We start from the raw sequence: 22,915 nt of genomic DNA, 5'->3' as shown, positions 1-22,915 counted from the left end.
GCACCACAGCTTTCCATACTAAAACCTCTCTAGATTTTGGGGCTAAGACAGCTTCCAAGGAAATTCCTGGAGTCTTGTGTAACACCCCCCAGCCTGACAAACTAATTGTCCTATAATTCAAACAAAATTGCAATCTATACTGGAAGGGATTTTATGCAGATGGCAGGGGTGACTCTCATTTCCTCTCTTACTTATTCTGAGCCTTTTTTTTCTGCTATCAATTCCATTGAAAAGGAAATGATTAACGCACAACCCCCCGTTTTATTAAACCTGCTTTTAGGAGGCGCGCGTTAAACCCACATATCGACACAAAGGCTCCCGAGGAATCGCTCCTCCTGTTGAAGTTCTCCACACACAAAAGCCTCCCTGAGCTGCCTGCTGGGAATCCCGCCAGCCCTGAGCCTGGGAACTGGTGTAGTAATGAAAATGTAACATGATGTACTGTAAATTATACACGGGATGGGAGCGGGCAGGGAGGTGCCGCCTGCAATCGTCTTTCACCCCTCACAAGGAGCTCCAGCACTGCCTAAAGGTTTCTGGCTGCCCAGGATTTGGGAGGAGTGTGGCAGGATTGTCCTCCCCCTCTACCACAGGTGGCTGGTGCAGATAGGAGAGATAACTCAGGGTTAAGGGCACAGTGAGGGGCTATCCCTGGTGCCAGAAGGGCTCAGGCCTCAGTTTAGAATCCACATCTTAGTCTGGAGAGCAGGTGTGGCAAGATAAAAGAAATATTCTTGACTGAGAGACACTGTTTTGTGAACTGTAAAAGACACAATTATCACAGAGGCAGAGGCCTTCTACACACACCCTGAAAGTGTTCAAACCTTTTCCCCGGAGTTTGGACACAAATCCTTGCTTACTTCCCTGGGGATTGAGGGAAAGGAACTCCACGTGTGTCCCACCAACAGCTGCATGGTGAGATACATTGAATCCTAAGTTATATTATTTCTTCTCTAGCTGTAGCATTAATAGGTACCTTTAACTATATACCTACTAGTAGTCAATTTTTTGTCCTTATTCCTGTATAGTATATTAGCTTAAGTCTTATGTGTGTTCATTTTGTGTCTATTAAATAAATAATTCATTCTATAATAGACCAAATCAGCCATTATTAAAGAACCTGTGAATGAGGGTGGGTTTTGGGGTGCTGGCCACTTCAATAAATCTACTGCCTGCTGCCAGAGGCCTGGGCAAAAGGCAGAAACTTATCCAAACCCCACATCCATTTGGAACTAGGCTTTGTGTGCTCTGCACCTGCCAGGCTGAGCCTTCCCCACTCGGAGCGTGAAATCCCAGCAGAGCAGGGGCTGCCTCCTGCCTTCCATGGAAGTTTTCCCTTGGGAAAAGGGTGGCAGGACCCCCTCCCTGCACACCCCGCTCAGCTGGGAGCACCATCAGCAGTGCCCAGCACAAAGGATGGGGCTCTCTGTTGTTATTTCCCAGAGACGTCAATCCCTCGCAGCTCAATTTGCTTCTTCCGTTTGCTCTGCAGGAAAGAGGAGGCTCCAGCGCAGTCAGCAATCCTGGAATGAGGACATTTGCCTGCTCCCACACAGGCAGAAAAGGAGCTAAGGAGGGATTTCAGTCCCTTCCCTCTCCTCCACGCCACAGCTTCTCTCCCCCAGGCTCCCTCGGGCTGGCTGTCTCGCATTTTTATAAAAACAGCAACGATATCATACTTAGGGCCATATGGAGAGCAAATTTTAAAAATTCTATAAAAATCTCAGCTGTTTTGTGGGATAGAAAAGAGAATTTCCATCCTCCAGCCTTCCAGACTGTCCTACAGCCCAACTCTCTGTGCCAAACATCCCTTTTTTTCTTCCCTTCTGGCTCCAAGGAGTCTTCCCTAGATTTATATCCCACATTTCCTTGGCATTCCCCTCCTGTGGGATACCTGGGAGCAGTTTGGTGCCAGAACTACCCACGTGTGCCTGGAGGTCACAGCTGGCAGACACCAGCCAGGAGAACCAGGAATGAGCTCAGCAGGAGGGAGAGGAGAGATCCTGGTACCTGGAGATTTGCAATGGGAGACGAGCAGCTCATTCCAGCCTGGAATTGTGCATTTTAGTGACCTGAGGACAGGAGGATACACAAATTTCACCAAAAAAATTTCTGCCTGGAGCTGAGGGAGCACCAGGTCTCCCTGAGGGATGTGAATGGCCTTTAACCAGATCCCAGCAGGCAGAAGCCAAAACAGAGAATAATTTTGGAAAAAGACAAAGTTTTGGGGGTACTTTTTCTCTCCCAAATGTATGAAAGTTCCTCTCTTTTTGTTTCAAAAATGCAAGGAAGGAAGGAAGGAATGAAGGTCTGGCAATGCCAATTGAAGGCAATTCCTCTGTGCAGGTGAGGCTTTGGTCCCTGGCCAGGTGTGCCAGCGTGGCAGGGCAGCACAGAGGTCCTGCACACTCACAGGGCCACTGTCACCCTTGCAGCCACCCCAGGAATTCCTGCAGCAGGCAGGATTCTGCTCCCTGCTGCACTCTCTGAGAGGAAAAAGTGCAGCTGCTCGAGGCAGAGCCCAAACACATCCCAGCCTGGGCCAGACGTGAGGAGAGGAACCATCTCCTGCTGCAGCAGCAGTAAAAATCCTTCACAACTGCTAAAGCCACAGGGAAACAAATATTTTTCTTCTTTTACAGCCTCTCATCCTCTCCCCTCCTTCCTTGGCTGGTACAAGGCTGAGGGAAGCCAATTGCAATTAAACGTTTTGCTCCTCCACGAACGGCTGCGTTTGTAAACAACAACAGTCAGACAAAAAACCTGCAGCTCTCAGCAAAAGCAGCCAAGCTTCCCTCACAAAACATTGCAGGTTTCCAGCAGGAAATCATCCCCAGCTCTCCCTCGGCACTGCCTCGCCCCTCCAACCCCTCTTTGGCCCAGATTTAGAGCCTGTCACTGCTCATCTGAAGCAGCGGATGCAGGCACCGAGACACCCCGGCCTGGAAGGCGTTCTCCTGGAAAAGCACTGCAAACCTGCTACTTTGGATAAATAAACAGAGAGCCACGGGCTGCAGAGCACCAGCACAGCCTCTGCTGCTGTAATTCCCCACATCCTCAGTGCCCCACAGCCTCCAGAGACAGCTGCAGCTTCATGGGCCACTTCAACCCTGCTGTGCCCTCAGAAAGCAAAAGGAGAGGGGTGAGCACCCAGCGGTGCCAGAGCAGAACCTGCTCCTCCCTGATGGGTCACATCAACCCCAGGAGTGCTGGAACAGCACCAAACCCTCCCAGTTTATGAAGTCCAGGCACGAAGGATGCTCCCCATGGGCTGAGGGTGAAGGGAAGCAGGTTTTCCACGGATACCAGAGCAGTGAGTGAGTCTTGCCTCTCTCCAGGGCTTGATTCAGCTCAGGCTGCTGGGTCTGAGGGACACCAAGGATGCTGCCCTAAAGATAAAGGGTTTGAGCTGCATTTGGGGTGAAACTGGATGAACTGCTTGCATGCACAGCTTGCAAACACAGGCAGGTCCTGCAGTGTGCAGAGGTCTCTGAACAGCAAGGGGGAAAGGCACCTCGACTCTCACAAACCTTTCCAGCTTCCCTGGATGTAGATCTGTGCTTAAACACAACAATTTTTATTTTACCATACTGGGAAGTGGGTTTTTTATCAAGACTAAAACACAGGGCCAAGAAAACTGCCCCAAACAGCCCCACCTGCTGCATGGATCAGAGTTTCTGTGACAAAGGCAAGAGTGCTTGTTTTATTTTCAAACAGCATATGGTTTGATTTTTAAAAGCTCAACTGCTGAGGGCCAGCCTTCCAGAAAAGCCTGGAGCACAGTAGCTCCTCTGGATTTACATGGGAAGTTCTGGAAAAACCCAGCACCCAAGTCCCTGGAAAAGTTGCCCTTGTTTGGGAGAGAAGAAGAGCAGAAAAGCACCTGCCTGGTGCTTTGTAATCCATCTACCCCAAAAGCAAGGAAAGCTTTAAACCAGAGGGGAAAAATCCCTCAGAAATATAATAAAACAGAGAAGGAAAAGAAAGGCAGGAAGGGGTTGAATAAATTCCACTTTTGGTTCTAGACTTGTAACACCATAAATGCTACTGAATAAATCACCAGCAGACCAGAGAGCTGAAATAATACAGGGGAAAACCTGAGTTGCCATCCATCACCCTCCCCCTGACACATAATAAATGCTTCTCCTCCAGCCAACAGGCATTAGCATAGTCAGCACAGCACTCCCAGCACTCTGACATCCCCCTGCCCTCGGATTATCCTGCTCCTGGCTCTCCAAAGCCTCTGTTCCTGCCACCTGGGGTCCTTGCTGCCACCCAGCTCAGGGGGCTCTCTCTGCTGTCACCACAGAGTGTGAACTGCAAATTCTGTTATGAAAATGAAGGCCATGAGGGCTGCTGGTCACCATGTCTCCCTGAGGGAGGTTGCTGGCAGGTGAGCAAATGGCATTTCTGGGTCCCACTGCAGCCTTTCAGAGCCCAGACAGTGATGTCTCACTGCAAGATCTGAGAATCCGAGGATGAGCCTCCTGTTGGGCACCACGAGGGAGCCCAGAGAGGGGTGAAGGAGCAGCCACGGAGCAAGGCCACCCTCACCCAGCTCCACAGCACCCACATTCAGCTGCAGCCCTGATGAGGACATCCAGGAGCTTGGGACACAGCAGGAGTGTGGGAAGCCAGGTTTATCCCAGGAAACCCAAGGCAGCAGCTGCCATGGGTGTTCTCATGCAAACACTGGGATGGAAACTGGCCCCAGTCAACATGAGGCCACCTGAGGGACACCTGGGACACCTGGGCCAGGATGTGACAGGACACCTCCATCAGCCAGGGCTCCATCCTGACACCACCCCTGTGCAGGCACGGGGCTGAGGGTGTGCTGGGAAGCGTTTCCTCTGCTCCCTGCATGGCTGGAGCTGGGAATGAGCCCAGCCCACACTGAGCCACAAGGGGCAGGGGCAGATGGAGGGCAGTGACAGCTTAAGGGACACCTTAAATCCAACTGGAGACGACCTTTACGGGTGTTGTAAAGGTTTGCAACCATCATTGGTGGATTAAATCCATTTCAGGAGGAAATACCTTGCCAGGCCTGAGTGATTGCCCAGAGTAAAGATGAAAAGATGTGAAAGTGGGTGATAAATATTAAGAGACGGGGATGAGAGACATATAATGGAATGTCTGATACAGCCTTAATTACAGCCTTGTATACACTTTGAGAAAATATATTTAGCTGATAGCAGCACTGGGGGTTTGAGGCTTTCTACAATGAGCTTAGGTTAAAATAAACATTTATTTTAAGCATAAGCAAGTCATTCAACAAGTTAGTTTAAAGCTGAGCTAGGCGAATAGCTTACAGTAAATAATCTGCTACATGCATTTATTCAAGTTTCTTTTTAGCCTAAATTTCCTAGGAGAACAAAAAAAGACCTGCTATTGTTCTGCAGTAGTCATCTCCTCCTAAGAACTCACAAATTTCCTGCCCAATTTTTTTTGAGATTTACTCATAAAGGGCTTGGAAGTGCTATGGTCCTCAAAACTGCTGATGCTCCCAACTCCTGGAAGAGCTTCCAGAAAACCCAGACTGGATGGCTTCAAGTTCCTTAAAGTCATCTTTGCTTATTTATAGCTGTCCTGACTCCTAAGACAAATAACTGCTCCCTCAGATAGCCCAGCACTGATCTGAGGTGGATTTTGGTCAGGATATCAGTTTTGTGATAGTCTCAGGGCTCCTTTTCCCTCTTGTCCGTGGCATTTAAAGCCAGGAATTAAAGCCAGGATCCTTCCCAAGTTCCCAAATACTTCTCCCCCAGCTACTCTGCTGTTAATTATCCCTACTGCCAGCTCTGCCCATCACATCCCTGTGGAGAAAAGGAGATCTCTGAACCAGGCACTTCCAAACAGCTCCTGGAACAGCTCCTCACCCCCTCTGCCTCGGGAAGAGCCTGTGGAGCAGCTCACATCCCCTTCGAGGATGTGGGATCACCCTCAGCCCAAACAAGCTCCACTCTCTGTGCAGACAAATTCCCTGAATAATTCCTGCATGATGGATCACTGCATGGATCCTGCTCTGTGGCAGGATGGGGAAGGGCCCTGCTCTGTAAGTGCCCACTCCAGCAGAGTCCATCACTTCGGACATCCTGGCCATTCCACGTGCTCCAAGGCAGGAATCTGACCCCTCACCCGTCTGTCAGAGCTGTCGGGTCTGCTCTGGAGCACCTCGGTGACAGAGCTGCCACCCTGCCCTTACGTGCCCTCTTCCTGTCCTTCCCATGAGCCCTCCAGGACTAATGGTGTTTTTCCTGGGGAATGAGTCAATCCATGATGGGCTTTTCAATCCTCTGGTGCGTCAGGAAAGGTCACGCTCAATTCAGCTGCAAATGCTGCTCCCTCTGTGATCTCCTCCAGGCTGGGAGCTCTCATGTAAGCAGGAGGCACCACAGACTGGGCCCCAAATACCCACTTTTGCCAGAATTTCAAGGCTTTTGGAGAGGACTGGTGAGACCCTTTTACATCCTCTTCAGACCATCAGGGCAGCAAAGGCAGGGAATTCCCTTCCCAAGGTCTCACACCCAGCCCCTCGATGTGACAGCAATTACAAGAGGTCCATATTCTATTGCAGGCTCATTACACCCATTTTTTGCAACCCAAAGAGCTCAAGAGGATGGGATTCCAGTGGCAGATCCAGCTCCCAGAGCCTGAGGAATCAGCTCACGTGCTCAGCCCAGCCTTCAGCAGGGCCAGTAGCAGCCCAGGCAGCTCCAGAGAGGCTGGAGATGGATTGTGCTGTCACCTGTGCCTCCCACTCCCAGGTGCCATGTCCTGCTTTGCATAATGCTTGGGCTGGGAATATTCTTCACCTCACAGATCAGCAGGAATGCTCACAGCTCCCCTCCACAGGGAACAGCAGGGTTCAATCTGCTTCTCTAAACAGAACCAAGGAGCAGCGAAAGAGCAGGAGGCAGCCGAGTGTCTTCAGAGGTCAGGGGTTTGTGTGGATGTTTTTCTCCTTTACAAAATTAAATTCATTCCATGTTATGCTACGGATTTTCATCTTGTGGACCTCTCATAAACCAAGCAGGGTCAGGCATTGGTCAGTGCTTGGACTGGAGATCTCAAGGGAAGCAAAATCCACAGTAGAGGAGGAAGAGAAAAACTTGTGACTTGGCTGTTAGGGAATAACACTCCTCTCTCTGAGCCAGCCCTGGATCCCCATTGCAGGCAGGGTTAATCAGGAAATCACAGCTGCAGAACTTCCCTGCTCCCTGTGGAATGTGAAACCAGGGTGAGTTGATTCATAGGAATCAAAGGGAGTTAGGAACAAGAATTAAATGGCAGTCAAGCATTTGAGCTCCTTTAAGGAAATACCAGCCTTGATCATAAAATGTGATATCTGTCTCACTCCAACAGGTATTAGCCAGGGGGCAGCTGTTTAATGCTCCACATAAAAGGCATTCTAGCCTACTTCTCCCCCTAAATTTAGGCAGCAATTTTGTTTGAATCCAGTATGTTTGCTCCCCCTACTGAACCATCCCACGTGCTCAGTGTGTGTTTTCCAACAGTTCCCCACACGGTGCTCCTGAGCTGGCTGAATTTCCCCAGTGAGCAAAATGATTTCTATGCTCAGTAGCCTGCAAAGCACCTTGGAATCTTTCAGATGAAAGGCCCCTATCAAAAAGTGCATAATAAGATTCCATTCTTGTATCATTTATTCTCATTATGGCTAATAGCAGTGGTTGTGTAAAATGTTCTTGCAGTGATCAGAACCGACTCTCCGGCAAACAGCCCGGCCCTCGGAAGCTGAGGACAAAGGAGGCATCAGGGAAAAGGTGCCCAGGGTTCACTCAGCTCTTCTCAGCTCCCTGCACGTCCTGCTTTGAAGATTTTAATTAGAAGCCCACGGAACAGAGTTGCTGGAACAGCTCCAGAGGGATAAAGGACAGCAGACCAGCTGGGACCCTCCGCTCTCCATGGGCACGAGGCTTTTCAGAAGTGAAACGCAGAAGGGACTCACAAAGGAAGCAGGAGAGAAGGCAGAGTGGAGGTGTGGGCACAGTCAGCAAGGAAAGGGGGGTGGTTGGGATCTCTCAGGCTCCAGGTTTGGGGTTCCCCACCAGCAAACAGGGTAGGGAACATCCAGGATGTGCTGGGGAGGGAGTCAGCACTTCCATGAGAGATTTGGAGGAAAAAGAGGAGTCTGAATTTAGCAGCAGTAAAATAGGGCAGAGAAAATTGGGAAAAATAGCATGGAGAGGGAATTCCAGAAGAAAAGAAAGGAGAAAAGATGAAAAGCACTGCTAACTCACACTGACCTCTGGGCAGAGCTGCAGAACTAATTGCCCCAAACAAATACAAGAACTAAAGTTGGGGAGATTTATAAGCAGGAGAGCCCAAGAAGCAGCTGGTGCAGTGGGGTTTGGATGGGTAATGGAAGTATTTACAGAATTGGCAAAGCAGGCTGACAGGCAGGAGAGGCCTAGGCATCATTTAGGACCAGAAATAAAAGAAATGACAGCTGGAAGATCTCTCACCACCAAGAGAGACCCGGAATGAGGGATTTCAGTGCTGCTCCTGCTCTTCCCTGAGTGTCCCAGATGCCGTAACTCCAGTGATTTGTGTTCCATTGAGACACTTGTGGCCCCACAAATGTCAAACAGTGCAGAGACAAAGAAGAGAACTCCATCCAGGAGCTGGAGAAAACAGATGGGCAGGGAGGCATTTCTGACCTCTGTCATTCCAGGCTGATGAGGAGCAGGGAGAAGATTCACTCTGTGATTCTGTGAGAGCAGTTAGAGCTGGATTTGATGCCGGAGCCTGGGGACTCTTCAGGCAGTAGCAAGGTTTGGAGATAGTCCAGTGTGAACAGAAGTCATTTTTCAGATGGAAGGGAATGAAAGATATGGGACAGCTGAGATTTGGCTGCAGATGCAAGGGAATAGAGAAGATACAGAGAACAGAGTGGTTCTGTGGTGCCCTGCACTCGGTGAGAACAAGAAAACCAATATCCAGTGTCACTGCTGGAAGTTCATTTTCCTTGAGCATTAAGTGACAGGAAAGAGCACGAGTTGTGTTCTTGTTCTAGATCATGGTTTGTCTCCAAATGAAAGGGGGAACCCTCAGGTTCACCTTGGGGGATGCAGGAATCCCTTGCCCATTCCTCTTCACCAGAACCATTCAAGGGTGACCCAGTTTCCAAGGCTTTGCTCTAGACCCAGTAGGCAGCAAAAAGCCCAATTTTTGTGGCATCCCCACTGCCAGGCCAGGTGATCTCTGGTCTCTGGGGACTGCCAGAGAGAGGAGGATGCTCAGCTGACAGGTGTCCTCTTTCCAGGGTGACACATCTGAGCACCTCCACAGAAATTAAAATAATCCTTTCAAGATCTTGTCAGGGCTGCTCACCAGAGCTGCTCTGATTAACAAGCAGCAGCTCCTTTGTCCGTTTGATCACGGCCAGTCCTCAAGTGATGGATTAATTAAATATTTCATAGCCTGGGTGACAGCTCAGGACAGCTCAGCTGCTCTGTCAAGATGCTGCTGGAAGGTCCCACGTACCTTGGAGCAGTCAGAGGCACAGGAGGGAGCAGTGGGAGGGTTGGCAGCACCCCTGGCTGCCCTCCAGGCTCTGTGGCTGAAGGATCCATGGCCTGCCAGCCAAAAGGATGGATCTGAGCAGGGTGGAAGGATTTTAATCAGGATTTATGCTTTTCCAGAATGGACATTGTATCCTGGGCTGCCACCAAACTGACAAGGGGGTTTTTAGCAACTTACCCAGTATTTATTCCACAGTGTACATCTCCAGTCCTGGACCAGGGGAAACAATTCAGAGGCTGCAAGGCACACAGATGAGCTGGGATGGCAATTCCCAACGCCCACATGGAGAAATGCAGCATTGCACAAGCAAGAAAACACACTCTGGAATGGTCTTGCTGAATCCCACTGTATCCCAGCTCAGTTGATTGTGTCTGGTGGTGAACTTCAGACACTGAACATAAGAGAAGTCCAAGGAAAGGACCTGCACAGGTGGAGCTGGGGAGGATTTGTGGCTGTGCAGATTCCTGAAATCCCTTTGGTACCTGTTGTTTGACAGCTGGGATCCTGGCTATCATATTCTGTCTCTCCCACAAAAATCAAACAAGCCACAGTGACTGTGATTACAACCAGGAGCTCTTTAATTGCAGCTAGGGCCCCTGCTAATTTAGCAGAAACCATTTCAGCTCAGGTAACTGCTCTGCTAATGAAACCAGAGCCATCCCCACTCCTGGCTCCCCATGGTAAAACCTCTGTCCTTTCCAGGGAATGAATCTCACCATGGCTTCAGACAGAAGCTTTAATGGGCTTTAGCAGCCTTCAAGAGAAAGTGCTCGAAGGACAAAATAAATCATCTCTGTTTCTGTGCTGTCATAAATCCCCCTGCCCCTTAATATCCCTCTTTCATCACCTTCTAGTTCTGCCACTTCCCTCTTTCAATGCTCAGACTTAAACTTGAAAGAGCAGATCAAGCCAAGGGGAATTTAAAAAGACCCCCCAAAGTTTCCATTCCTCAGGCCTGGATTTGAGAGAGCAGAATTTCAACTCTAAACAACAAACTCCCCTTTCCTAATGCAATGGGGAAACCACTGGGACAGCTCTCCATGGAGAACGTTCAGGGAAAACAACTTTCTCCTCCTCTTTATGCTCTCTGCTGCCTTGGTGGGACAATGACAGTTGTTTCTAATTGGCAAAGGTTTTAGTCTTGTAGGAGCAGGGGACTCCTACAGCTGAGATGGCTCAGAAACTCCACTCTACAGGGGTCATCTGCAGGACAAATCCTTGGAAGGATCTGGCTGGGCTGTTCTGAGCCCTCCAGTACTGCAAGGCACAGGAAAAGCTGTAGATATGCAGAGCAGTCTATGCCAGACTATAAAAAAAGACAAAAATCAGGGCAGCAAAGCCACCTCTGCATCCCAGCTTTTCTCAGAGCAATAACAACAGAGCTAAACCGAGTCCCAAGTGTTGGCTCGTATTTCCAAACACTTACTAACTATTGCAAGGAACAAGTGCCTCAGGGCTTGGCTGTATTTATGCTTTTGCTTTTCCTTAATAAAAGCTGCATTTATAATGCATGATTAATTGTTTTGCACAAGCCTCCCTTTTATGGGAACCTGTGAAATGTAAGTGATTTTTAATACCACCTCACAGACATCACTCCTTCTTCCCACCCCCATTACCATTAATCCATGCTGGAGAGAGATGTAACATTTGTCACTGCTTTATTATGAAGTGCAATGTTGCAAGTTATTTATGAGCTTGCTATTTATTGAAGTATTTGCTGGTAGTTTTAGCACTTCAACTTAGGGTGAGAATCAGCCACGTTTTCCCTGCTGCCTGGCAGAACCTTCTGCTGTTTAACCACTTCAGTCCCTGGCTCTGGCTCTGCCCCCAGGGAGGTGTTTTAGGGCAGATTCTCCCCCCTGTCACCTCCAAGGGACTGGACAAGGAAGTTCATTCCCCTCTTGTTCTCTGTTGGAGGAAGGGGATGTTTGGAGGCAACAGAGGCAACAGGCAAAAAATAAAAGGAGCCAGTGCTCATTGCTCCAGCTGTCCAGGGAGGAACAGAAACCATTGAAAGGTGTGGAATGTTGAGATCCACGGACGTGTCAGACACACAAGACATGAAGACTGAACAATCTGTTACCCTGCTTTATCCAAGCCACGTAAACCGCGTGCGGTCCGTGGTCAACGCGGAATGAACTCGCGTTATTCCACGATGAACAGAAGAAATTCATCAGCCTTCAGACTGATGAGAGACCCCAAAGAGGGTTCTTAACTCAGAGACACAGCCCCCAGCAGCTCCTGAGCTGCAGCCACCTCCCCACACTCACCGTGGGCATCCAGAGGAAGCTCCACGGAAAGCACAACCTTGCCTTAGCTGAGCTCAGCTGCTTTTACATTTGCTTTTTATCAACTGCAGCTACCTAAGCAGTCAGTTTTCAGCTCCTGAAATGTCTTGCTGGAAAGTGTTTACAGCACTTAGCACTTTGTGCTGTGATCCCTTGCTGAAATGAAAGCCCATGTTTTATTGAGAGGAGCAGCCACTTTGCAGGCACAGTTTTACTCCGGTCTAACACAGCTCCCTGGCAGGATGCAGGGATGCTCTCCTGCTCTGGGCTTTGCTGCAGGTACAGGTTTTGAAGGGTGTCAATAAGAAGGTCACAAATTCTGTTCAGAAGTTTTAACAGCCGTGGGCAGAAATATTTGAATGTGTTTCCTCTCTTTCTATACATTTTTATTCTAATCCTGCTGTGCCCGTGAGTTCCCCTGTTTATTTCCTGCAACACCTTTACTGACAGAAAATACTATTCCCCCTAAACAAGGCAACTTGATTTTCATGAAAATTCCATGTTTTAAGAGAAGCCTGCTGACAGGAGGCATTCTGTGAAAAATCAAAACAAATCTGGGAACTTTGAGGTTCAAACTACATTTCGGTGTGAATAATTCAGGAGGGGAGGACCCACACTCCCACTGCATTTGTCAGAGCAAAGCAGAGTCACCTGTAATTTCTGAGCACTAAATCCTCCGAAATGCTGTTAATAGAGCATTTGGATATTTCCAGGGATTGTTCCAAAGAGAAAGCAACACAGAAAATCACTCAAAGTCTTTTAACTCCCTTTTAGCAGACTTGTTCCCAGCTGATCCAGCTGACCCCCTCCAGAGAGTAAAATGATATAAATCCTCCACTCAGCAGCATTTTATCCTGCACCTTGCACTAGGCCAGGCTCTGCTGATGGGAAGTCAGAGCAATTTCAAAATTCTCAGAACTGGTACAGATCTACTGAGGCCTGAGTGAAGAAAGGGGGTGTTTGATTGATCCTCAGTGGCTGCCTGGCCTCCAGCTGGAGCTCAGGAAAAGGAGTTCTCCACCATGAAAGCAAGGACACAGCAGTGGGTGTCAGCCCTGCTCTGCTCTTCCAACCCTGCGCCTTTCCCTTCGCTCTGTGCCTCAGTTTCCCTCTCTGTAAACCCTCCTGGTGAAGCACCACGAGCATCCCCCGGGTGGGGCTGAGCTCCAGGGTGGAAGCAGAAGCTCAGGAGAGCCCAGGAAGGCACCTACACCTTGGAGCTTCTGTCCACGGGCAGAGAGGGCTGGCAGGAGCTGTGGGCTGGAGATGGGGTGGGCAGCTTTGCTAAGAACAAGCAGGACAATAAACCTGCCTTAATGACTGCAGAGGAACCCAATCTGACCTCATTTATATGCAAATTGTGGTGCCTTCCTCCTCCTCTTTCCGGGCAGGTGAGCTGAGTACAAGGTGTGGATAACAGTGGTTTGCATTCCCGCAGAGCTGGTAGGAACTTCTCTCTGCTTTGCTCAGGGGCTTGGGCTGTGTTTAAAACACAAAATCCCTTCTGAACAGAAAGCAGCTCCATTCAGCTGCCACCTGCTACAGAATCACCAAAGCCTCAGGAAATTTTCAGCCAGCAGCTCCCATTCCCTTTGTCAGCAGAGTTTGACTCCTTGTTCTCTGCCATCAGGCTCTATTGGCACGGAAAGCAGGCTCTGGAGCTGAGGAATCCATCTGTTCCTGCTGTTCCCTCCTCACCTGAAGTCAGCCAGTCCTTCTTGCAGTGGTTTGGGTGCCTGTGAGCTGAAAGGACCTAGAAGTTGGAGCTTGGGAGGAAAAAAGATAAAATAAAAGTGAACAGCAGATGTTCTTCCATCTCAGAATGATTTTCCCTGCAGAAGCAGACCTCAAGTGTCCCAAAAGTTTGGTGCAAGGCTGTTTTGCTTTCCAAAATTAGAGGTGAAATGACTCTAATTCAGCAGGAGCTTAGCTGGATCTGCCCACACCGTTAACTGTGCTCTCCAAGGTTTTGCAGATCTGTGTTCCTCCAGGCGTTTTCTTACCAACCGAAATCCACATCCTCCTCAAAGCTCCCTTGTCCATCATCTTTCCCAGTCTTTTGGCAGCTACTCCTTCTGAGGACCAGTTACCTTGTCCCAGATTCCCCCATCTTGCTCCTGTCTCAACCACTCTGCAGCTGGAAGAAGTTTGGATGAACTTCCAAATTGGAGGCATTCTGCTCCTCCACAGTCTGGCTTTAATCTTGCACAGTGACCCAGGGCTTTCAGGGGAAGAGAGTAAAGAGGAAGGGAGTTGTGTTTTTAAAGGAAAAAAAAAAAGAACATAATATTTTTATGCAAATGGATTTCAACTCCGAGTAGGGGCAAGAGAAAAAAAAGGGGAAAGAAATCCATTTCTAAAAAATCTTTCTGCTTCTATTATTTTCTCCTTTATGTTTTCACTGTGGCTTTAGTGGCTCTTTAAAGATGTACTACAAAGCTTTTAATAAAAGCCAGAATGAAAGGCAGAATCCTCTTTAAGATCCTAAATCAGTCTTGCAATACGTGTCTAGACTCACACATTCCTAATACATTAACTTTTTAGAAGTGAGGTATTGTAACACCCCCTAATCCCCTCGGCTCCTGCTAAACTCCCTGTCAAGGAGGGCTCTGTGTTCCTGTTTAGATGGGAAGCAGCAACATCAACCATGACCCCTTCCAGAGAACGTTTCACAGGCAAGTTGATCACTGCAAGTACTTTTATATTTGTGCCTCTCATTCATCTGGACTCCTCTCTGCCACTCCACGAGCATGAGGGAAGGATTGCTTTGAACCCACTGAGTAAAACATGCAGGAGTTCGGTCCTAGGGCTGATGTTGGTGTTGATTCCACCAAATTCAGGTTACAGCAGCACCCCTCCTGTCCTCAGCAGCAATTTTCTCTGGTCTCAGCTCCGCAGATTCTCTCGCCCAGGAATTCAATTTTCAGTGCTGCTGGCTTTCCAAACTGTGAGTCCCTGGCAGCTTTTATCAGCCCCAGTAACGTGTTCTGCTGCAATTGGCAGTTTGGAGACTTAGCAAGGTTTCTAGTTTGCTTCCAGGCCTAAGTATAGCATCTACAAATTGTCTCTTGAGAAAAGGTAACAAGCAGTGTCTAAAGGAAGTGTGGATTTGATTTTTTTTTCTTAAAAAAGACTGAACATTCTCAGTCCCAAGCAGGAGCTGTACTGATTTGTTTCCAGTGGAGATGCCAACCTGCTGATTCTATTGCTGGGGAATGCCAAGGGCAAAACAACAGGTCACTGAGAAATGACGGGGCTTGTCTGGAGCTACAGAAAGAAACTGGTTGTGAGCTCGGATCCCCTGAGATCCCAGCTCCGTTCCTGGCCTTCCCACTTCCCACACAACCACAGGCAAATCTCTTCATCTCACAAAATGCAGTTACCCAGCTGTGAAGGGAGGATAAGAAGAGCTTTGTTCCTCCAGGCCCTTGTTGGACGTTGCTGAGCAGACTGCAACCCCTGTGAGGCACAAACTCTTGCTCTTCCCTTGTATGTACAACTGTTCTTGGGTTTTTTTAAACAACCACCAAATTAATCCATGATCCCAAAGACTCGAGAGAGGTACCTGGAAGTACAACAGAATGTGCTGTTTTCTTCATTGCCTGCAGCCTTTGGGTGCAGCCTCAACTTCTGAGCCCAGCAGCCACAAACCTCAGGAGCCCAAGGCAGGCTGCAGCTAAATTTAGATCCTCTCTTCTGTGCTTCAGCTGGGATTTCCACAGATTGATTTCTCTCTCCAGTGCAGCCAGGCTGCTCAGAGGGATCCCTGGTTAGTTATTACCCTCCTGCAGGGAGCAAGGGCCCTGTTTGTACTGTGAACACCAGGCAAGCTGCTCTGAGCAGAGCAGAGAGTGCCAAGTCCTCCATCAAAGCATCAGGGCCAGAACCCCTCCTGTGTGTGCCAGGAGCCACAGGAGACCATCCCTGGTGCTGCTCAACCTCTGTGCAGAGCCTGGGGAAGGTCAGGAAGAGCAGAGTTCCTGACCCAGCTCCTCTGGGCTGCTTTGTGCCAAGGCCAGCTGTCCCCTTTGCCCAGGGTCACAGGAGCCATGGGGAGCTCTCTCAGATGTGTAACCCCATCCCCTGCAGCATCACTTTCTGGAGGACTCAAATTGTCAAAACCCAAGACTCAGCCCTTGCCTGATCAAAAAAAAAAAAGCTCAATGAAACTGAAACATCCTTGCCCTGGGGCCACTTGATGCTTGCTTAACTGCATCACTCCATTAAGGATGATACAATTTAAGGCTGAATGTCTGGTTTGCATTAAGATTGATGGCAGCTGGTTAGCCATATTCCTTGGATATTAACAGCAGAGCTTTATCCTGGTGATTTCTCATCGCTCCTAACAAGATGAAGGACTTCAGACTCAGCCAGCGGAAACCAAGTTTGACTATTACCAGCAATTAAAGAGTCAAAAAGAAGCAAAGATAACTCTGTGTCAGTGGTCAGACACTCTTTAGAGACATTGATTTCCAGGATCCTTTACCCAGGTTCCAACCTAAGCTGTGAAACAACATTTCAAAGACAATTAAAACATCATAAGCAATCATGTATGAATATTCCTGAATGCAGCTACTAAATAAGAAACAATGACAGATCAGCAAAGGAAGGAATCATAGTTTAATCTAATCTTTAATGGGTGTTTATTAACTAAATGATTATCCCAATTTAGAATGAGCCACTTGTTACAGACTGAGCTGTACCACAGCTTTTGCCATATTGGATCCAAGGCTCAGCGTTCAACAGGTTCATGGGCAGTGAAAATGAGATTTGTGTACAGAATGAACATGCCTGATCCTGCTGGAAAATCCTATGTTGACTAAATTATCTGGACAGAGGCCACTGGCACAGACTGGGAAATGGGGCAGCAAACCAAGGAGTCATAGTTAAAAATGGGGGTAGTGTAAGAGCATAGAAATGAAAAAAAAAAAAAATTCATCCAGCCCCATGATTGCTGCAGAACAGACAGAAATATTTAGAGAAGCAGTCCCTGGAGGAAGAGGAATGGTTGTATCTGAGAGAAGGCCAAGGGAACCAAGGTCTGGTGGGTTGCTAAAGAGAGGTTTGAGTTACTCAGGCTGAGAAGGCGGAGAGGGGCAGGAGGTTGTGGGTGAAATTTGGGCAGGGTCACTGTGAGAAATGGGGAAAACATCAAGCACTTCTGCTGTTCCCTGCAGCCATTAAAGCAAGGCTGAACACCCTGCTGAAAGAGAGAGCAGCTCAGCAGCCCCCCAGGTCTCCCAGAGGGACACAACACCAGGGAAGCCTCTCCTTCCCACCAAATTCCCAGCTGGAAGAGCTGCAAGCCCACATTAAACAGCAGCCAACACCTCTGACCACACTTTTAGAGCCCGTGAGATGATCAGGTTGGCCTCAGAGCTACAAGCCCAGGCTCCTGCTCAGTGATTCAGCAGATCAGCTTCAGTTTATCTGCAAAAAGCCCCAGCAGAGGAGCTCAGGGGCTGGGGCAGGGCTGCCCAGCTCTGGGTCCTGCTCTCCAATCGAAGCCACAGGCCTGGCAGGATAGATGGCAGTGCTTAACTTTGCATTAGAGAGGGTAAGTGCTGAATAGAAAAAGGGTCTGATCTTACATCCAAAGCCTGCAGGGATAGGGCAGGAATTTAACTGAAAAGAAAGAGCAGTGCTCACCCACCTTTCATCCTCCCCTAATATGCTCTGTCTTTCCAGACAACTAATTCTGTTCTCTCAGGGATAAGCCAACATCTTGCTGGGCTATTTTTAATCCTCCTCAGCTACCCAGGTGGACAACTGTATTTGTGGAGAGCTCCCCAGGCGGGCTCAAACACACTCAATTACTGAATCCTCAGGTCTTGGACTCCAGCTCTTGCTTCTCCAGAGGTAAATGTGTCACTGCCTCCTCGGGGCCTCTGGCCTGACACACATTCCTCCTCACTGGAGCTCACTTCATTAACCACCAGTGCCTACCTCTCACTTTTATTGCTTCTTTGGCTTTAAGGGTGTCTGAGCTAATGGTTTATCAAAGCAGATCATCCACAGCTGGCTCAGTGTTGCAGCAAAACGCTCACTTATGGCCCAGCTGGAATTCAGCTTTTGGTTTCACACCTGCCCAGGTGTCTCTGCACGGACTCAGTGCCTCTGTGGCCTTGCCTTGACGTTGGCCCCAGGTCTGAGATGGATTTCTGTCCTCTGTGGATGAACAAAGGTACTCATTTGCATGAGCAACCACCCACCCTGCCAGGCCAAATATTGTCCCTGTTTTCATCAGAAGATTAATTAGTGCTTGGAAAGAAAAGATTAAAGCGAGTTGTCTTTGCTGCCCAGATGGAGGAGGAAGAAAATTGCTTTTGCTGTGTCTTCAGCAGTGGATTCACCCTCCCCATAGCCAGGGCTGTACCAGTAACTCATGGTGCTTGGACACAAACAGGACACCCTGGGATAACAAACAGTCCCAGATGGTTTGTGTCTGCAATATAGCTCATGTCACACCTCGATGGATTGTCTTCCACTCAGATTTATCTCCCCAAAGCAAAATGGTTAAAAGCTAATATTCTGGGCATTTTTTGTCATGCAAAAAAAAAAAAAAAAAATAATAAAAAAAAGTGATTTATATTTGGGGGAAAAGCCTGGAAGGGCACCAGTTTCTTTTTGCAGTTGTACAACCAAAGACCTCATCAAGAACTGGTGTTGCTTAAGGCATTGTGGCATCTCATCCAGCACTACAAAAATTTTTAAACCCCTACATCTTTTCCTAGTGGTGAAAAAACAGGTGATCTGTGCATTTCTTTTAAGACAAAGATATTTTTTGGTAGGTATAAGTGCTGAGATCAAAGAGACACTCCCACCATCAGCCAGGGTGGAGGGGTTTGCATCCATCTTTTGGTCATGGGGGAGTTCATCATAAATCCCAACTTCTGGCACGAGCTACAAGAAGTTTCACCCCAAGGCCAGCACTGTGTGTGATACTGTGACCCTTGGCTTTAATGTGCATATTAACACATCCCACATGTCTTTGGGAAAGGCTGTTGAGCAGCAGAGGACGTTTGGAGCTGCTGTTCAGCAAGACACAGACGCTGCTGTGTGACTTGCAGTGCATTCTAATAATCACACAATTAGAGCTGCAATCCTCTCACCCTGCCAAAATGAAGAGGTGAAGTTATTTGAGGATTCTCTCTGGTGATCCTCACAGATCCCATGAGGTGATTCCAGAACAAAAGCCAGCAGAGGAATGTGGGGTACCTGGGAATAGCTGATTCTTGTCACTAATAAACAGTGGATCAGCACAAGCACAGGACAGATATCCAGGGAGGGGACCCTCTCCAGTGGCCCTCTGCTGCCAAGGAATCACACTCTGAGCTGAGCCCTCAGCTTAGACACCTCCCAGGAAACAGATTTATTGCCAGCTGCTTTTCTGAGTCTTCTGTCTTCCTTCTTGCTGCAGTCCCAGTGTGGCAGAGAGGAACACCAGCCTTTTCTTCACCTGTCCTTTCCCCAGTGAGCACAGCAAGCACGAGGAAATGCAGATCCCAAACAAACCTGGCTGGGCAGCAGCAGGTTTTCCCTGCAGAAGCAGACCTCAAGTGTCCCAAAAGTTTGGTGCCAGGCTGTTTTGCTTTCCAAAATTAGAGGTGAAATGACTCTAATTCAGCAGGAGCTTAGCTGGATCTGCCCACACCGTTAACTGTGCTCTCCAAGGTTTTGCAGATCTGTGTTCCTCCAGGCATTTTCTTACCAACCAAAATCCACATCCTCCTCAAAGCTCCCTTGTCCATCATCTTTCCCAGTCTTTTGGCAGCTACTTCAACTCCTTCAACTCCTTCTTCAAGGCCAGTTTGGGCTGTTCATGGGTCAGCAGATGCTTTCCATGAAGGGAGGTGGGCAGGGACAAGTGGCAGGAGACAGGGAGAAGGGACACACAGCAGAGGAGCAGTCAGACTGCTGGCCAAGCAGACAGACAGACAGACAGACTGACAGACAATCTTCACTGTAGTGTGGAATGGAAAAGCTGGATGTTAACACCTGCACCATTTGGACACTGAGGGGACATCCTGACTCATCACAAGGTTGTTAAAATCTAAAATCTGCCTTTGCATGAGTACAAACTATAGGCAAAATGCCCACAGCACAAAATGCTCTGTGCCCAAAGACCACAGTCACCTCTCAGGGCCTTCCTGCCAGTGCCAGATGTATCCTGTATACACCAGATGTGAGCTCAGACCACAGCAGGAAGATCAGGACTGATGTGAACTTGATTTACATCTCATGGGAAGTCAGTCTGGAAAGCAGAGGGAGAGAAAGCTGCAGAGCTGATGGACTTGGAGCAGCCTGTGTTGCTAAGGAGACACCACAGCATCCTCCAGCTGGAATTTCCTCAGTGATGAAGGGCTCCATGCCCAGGAACATCAGCTCAGCTCCAAGGGGATGAAGCCAGGGTCAGGTTAATGTCATGGCAAGGTCCTGGCAGGCAGGGGCAGATGATGTCCCAAGCAGCTGGACCCAAGGGAGCAAAGCTTCAGCAGGCTCCGAACCCAACCACGGCCGTGAGTTTGGTGCAGACCCTCTGCCTGAGCTGCAGAGCAGGATTCCACATTATCCCATTTCCTCACTGCTGAAGGGCACGAGTTCATTCCTCAGCACCTGGCTTCTCACAGCTGGAGACAGGACAGGGCTGATGGCAGGACCAGCCTTGTGAAAAAGGCAGCACTGGCCATCTGGCAGGGTGGCTTTCAGTGACGTTTCTCCTGGCACAGCAAACTGTGACTCTCCAAGGCTTCTCCCACCACTCAGTGGCTCTGCATGGCTGGTTCTTAACGCTGCTGCCAGCTCAGCTCTTCCCAGGGCTTGCTTATCCTGCTTTGTGAACACCTGACAGCTCTCAGGATCACTGCTGGAGACTGCAGGAGCAAACAGAGAGCTGAAATCGGGCTAAGCTGTTTCTCTGGTCATGCAGCAGCTTCTCAGCTGTAGGGGAAGCAAGAGGGGAGGGATGGATGGATGGATGGATGGATGGATGGATGGATGGATGGATGGATGGATGGATGGATGATGGATGGATGGATGGATGGATGATGGATGGATGATGCATGGATGATGGATGGATGGATGGATGGATGGATGGATGGATGGATGGATGGATGGATGGATGGATGGATGATGGATGATGGATGGATGGATGATGGATGGATGGATGATGGATGATGGATGGATGGATGATGGATGGAGGATGGATGGATGGATGGATGGATGATGGATGGATGGATGATGGATGGATGGATGGATGGATGGATGATGGATGGATGATGGATGATGGATGGATGATGGATGGATGGATGATGGATGGATGGATGGATGGATGATGGATGGATGGATGGATGGATGGATGGATGATGGATGGATGGATGATGGATGGATGGATGGATGATGGATGGATGGATGGAGCCAGTCTGCTCTTGGATGAGAAGAGGAGCCCTGCAGGACAGAGCTGTTGTGTGGAACAACTGAACCCTGAGGAAATGCAGCCTTATGTCCTGCCTGTCCCTCAGTGAGTGGGGTCTGGGCTCTCACAGGGGGCTGGGTTGTGGGCCTGGGACAGCCACGAATGGGGTTGGACCCCTCCTGGAGCTCTACAAACACAACAAACAGGCAGCTGTTGGTGGTGGCCAACCACAGATTTAGGGCTTCCAGTGGGAAATTTGACTTCGGTCAGCCTTTCCCAGCCTTGGTTGGGATTGATGCTACAGATCCCAGATCCTGCTCCACCTCCTCCCACTGAGGAGCTGCTTCAGTGCACCCAGCACAGAGGCACGAGGACTTCATCCCACCAGTCCTGTCCCTCTCCCACATGCCCCAAAACCACTGCCTCACACAGGCCAAGAGAACTCAGCAAAGCCTCGAGCCACAGGTGGCTACAAAGTGAAATTGCCAGCTGCTGGGGCAGGGAGCTCCCTGTAAATGTCTTCTCAAAAATTGGTTTAATGAGGGAAAGCACACTCAGCATTCACAAACTCCAGCGTTTTTGTAGTTTTGGTTCCTACTTCATCTATTATTTAAGGAAAAAAATCTATTTGGGAAAAAAAAAAAAGAAGCCCTCTCTTCTGAACTCTTTCCAGGACTGACTCAGCAACTTAATTTTTATGCTGGCTACTTTCTTGCTTCTCTTCTCTTTCTTGGTAATTTTTTAATTTTCCACTTAAAATCCTTATTTGCATGATAGGTCTGTCCAGCCTTGAGGAGATTTTTCTTGTCTTTCACTTTTATCTCATTTTCCCTTCACTTTTTTTTTTTTTTTTTTAATTAAAAAACAGATTTGAATTAGTTCACTGAAGCATTCCCTTCCCCATCTTCCTCTTCCCCCAGAGAGCTCCTCCCACTCTGCTCCTGCTGGATCCTTCTGCGATCTCAGCACATTGGCATCACAGGAGAAAACCTCCAGCTGGGAAAAATGAAGATTCACACCTGGAAATCAAGTGCTGACAAATTCCCAAGCACATCCCAGCACTGATCTGCTAAAAAAGCCCAGCTTTGGCTCTGGATTTGATGCAGGGCTGGCACAGGGGAGTTGTGCAGCTCAGTAAGTCCCTTCAGGATGCAATAAACCAAAAAACCTTAACCCTAAATCAACTTTAACGCAGTCCTAACTCCAAACCTAAAGCCAAGCCTAAGCCTAATTCAAAACCTAACCCAAACACAAATCAAAGAAAAGCCCCTTCATGTTCACTGTACAATAAACCCTAAAACCTAACCTGAACTAAACCAAAACCCTAACCTAACCCAACCTAAACACAACTCTAACCCTAATCCCAAGACAAGACCTAACCCCAGCCCTAACACTAACAAAACCCAACCCAAACCAAAACACTAAGCCTAACCATAACCTAACCCTAAAACCAACCCCAATCCTAAACCCAACCCAACCCAACCAAACACAACCTTTACCCAACCCTAATTTTTATTTTTGGGGTGTTTTGGTGTCACCTACCGTGTTTTTAAGACATTTTTATCCCTGCAGGATCAGTCAGGATCACACCCTCTCTGCTGAGTGGAGGAACAACAAGTTTAACAGAAGGAATGAGCCTCTCTTCCCACCCCTCACCCTGCCCTGGCAC

At 48.6% G+C, this 22,915-nt stretch overlaps 1 long non-coding RNA gene across 2 annotated transcripts; it reads right to left on the bottom strand.

Moving 5' to 3' along the window:
* Positions 1–9,391: 9,391 nt before the first annotated feature.
* On the bottom strand, positions 9,392–17,778 carry LOC147649612 (uncharacterized). 2 transcript variants are annotated; one of them, XR_015278452.1, is made up of 6 exons: positions 17,485–17,778; positions 15,483–15,616; positions 15,215–15,396; positions 14,609–14,821; positions 9,721–14,052; positions 9,392–9,617 (listed from the first exon to the last, which is right to left on the bottom strand). It is a non-coding gene; the product is annotated as an uncharacterized LOC147649612 (long non-coding RNA). The 2 variants fall into 2 exon arrangements; XR_015278453.1 differs by lacking the exons at positions 9,392–9,617; positions 15,215–15,396 and having other exon boundaries at positions 11,185–14,052; positions 15,397–15,616; positions 17,485–17,761.
* Between the last annotated feature and the right edge of the window lie 5,137 nt (positions 17,779–22,915).

This window comes from Cyanistes caeruleus, chromosome 21 (assembly GCF_971803275.1).
Source record: "Cyanistes caeruleus chromosome 21, bCyaCae1.hap1.1, whole genome shotgun sequence".
NCBI classification, from domain to species: Eukaryota; Metazoa; Chordata; class Aves; order Passeriformes; family Paridae; genus Cyanistes; species Cyanistes caeruleus.
Note: the sequence above shows the minus strand (reverse complement) of the source record. Positions and strands in the feature narration are given on the sequence as shown.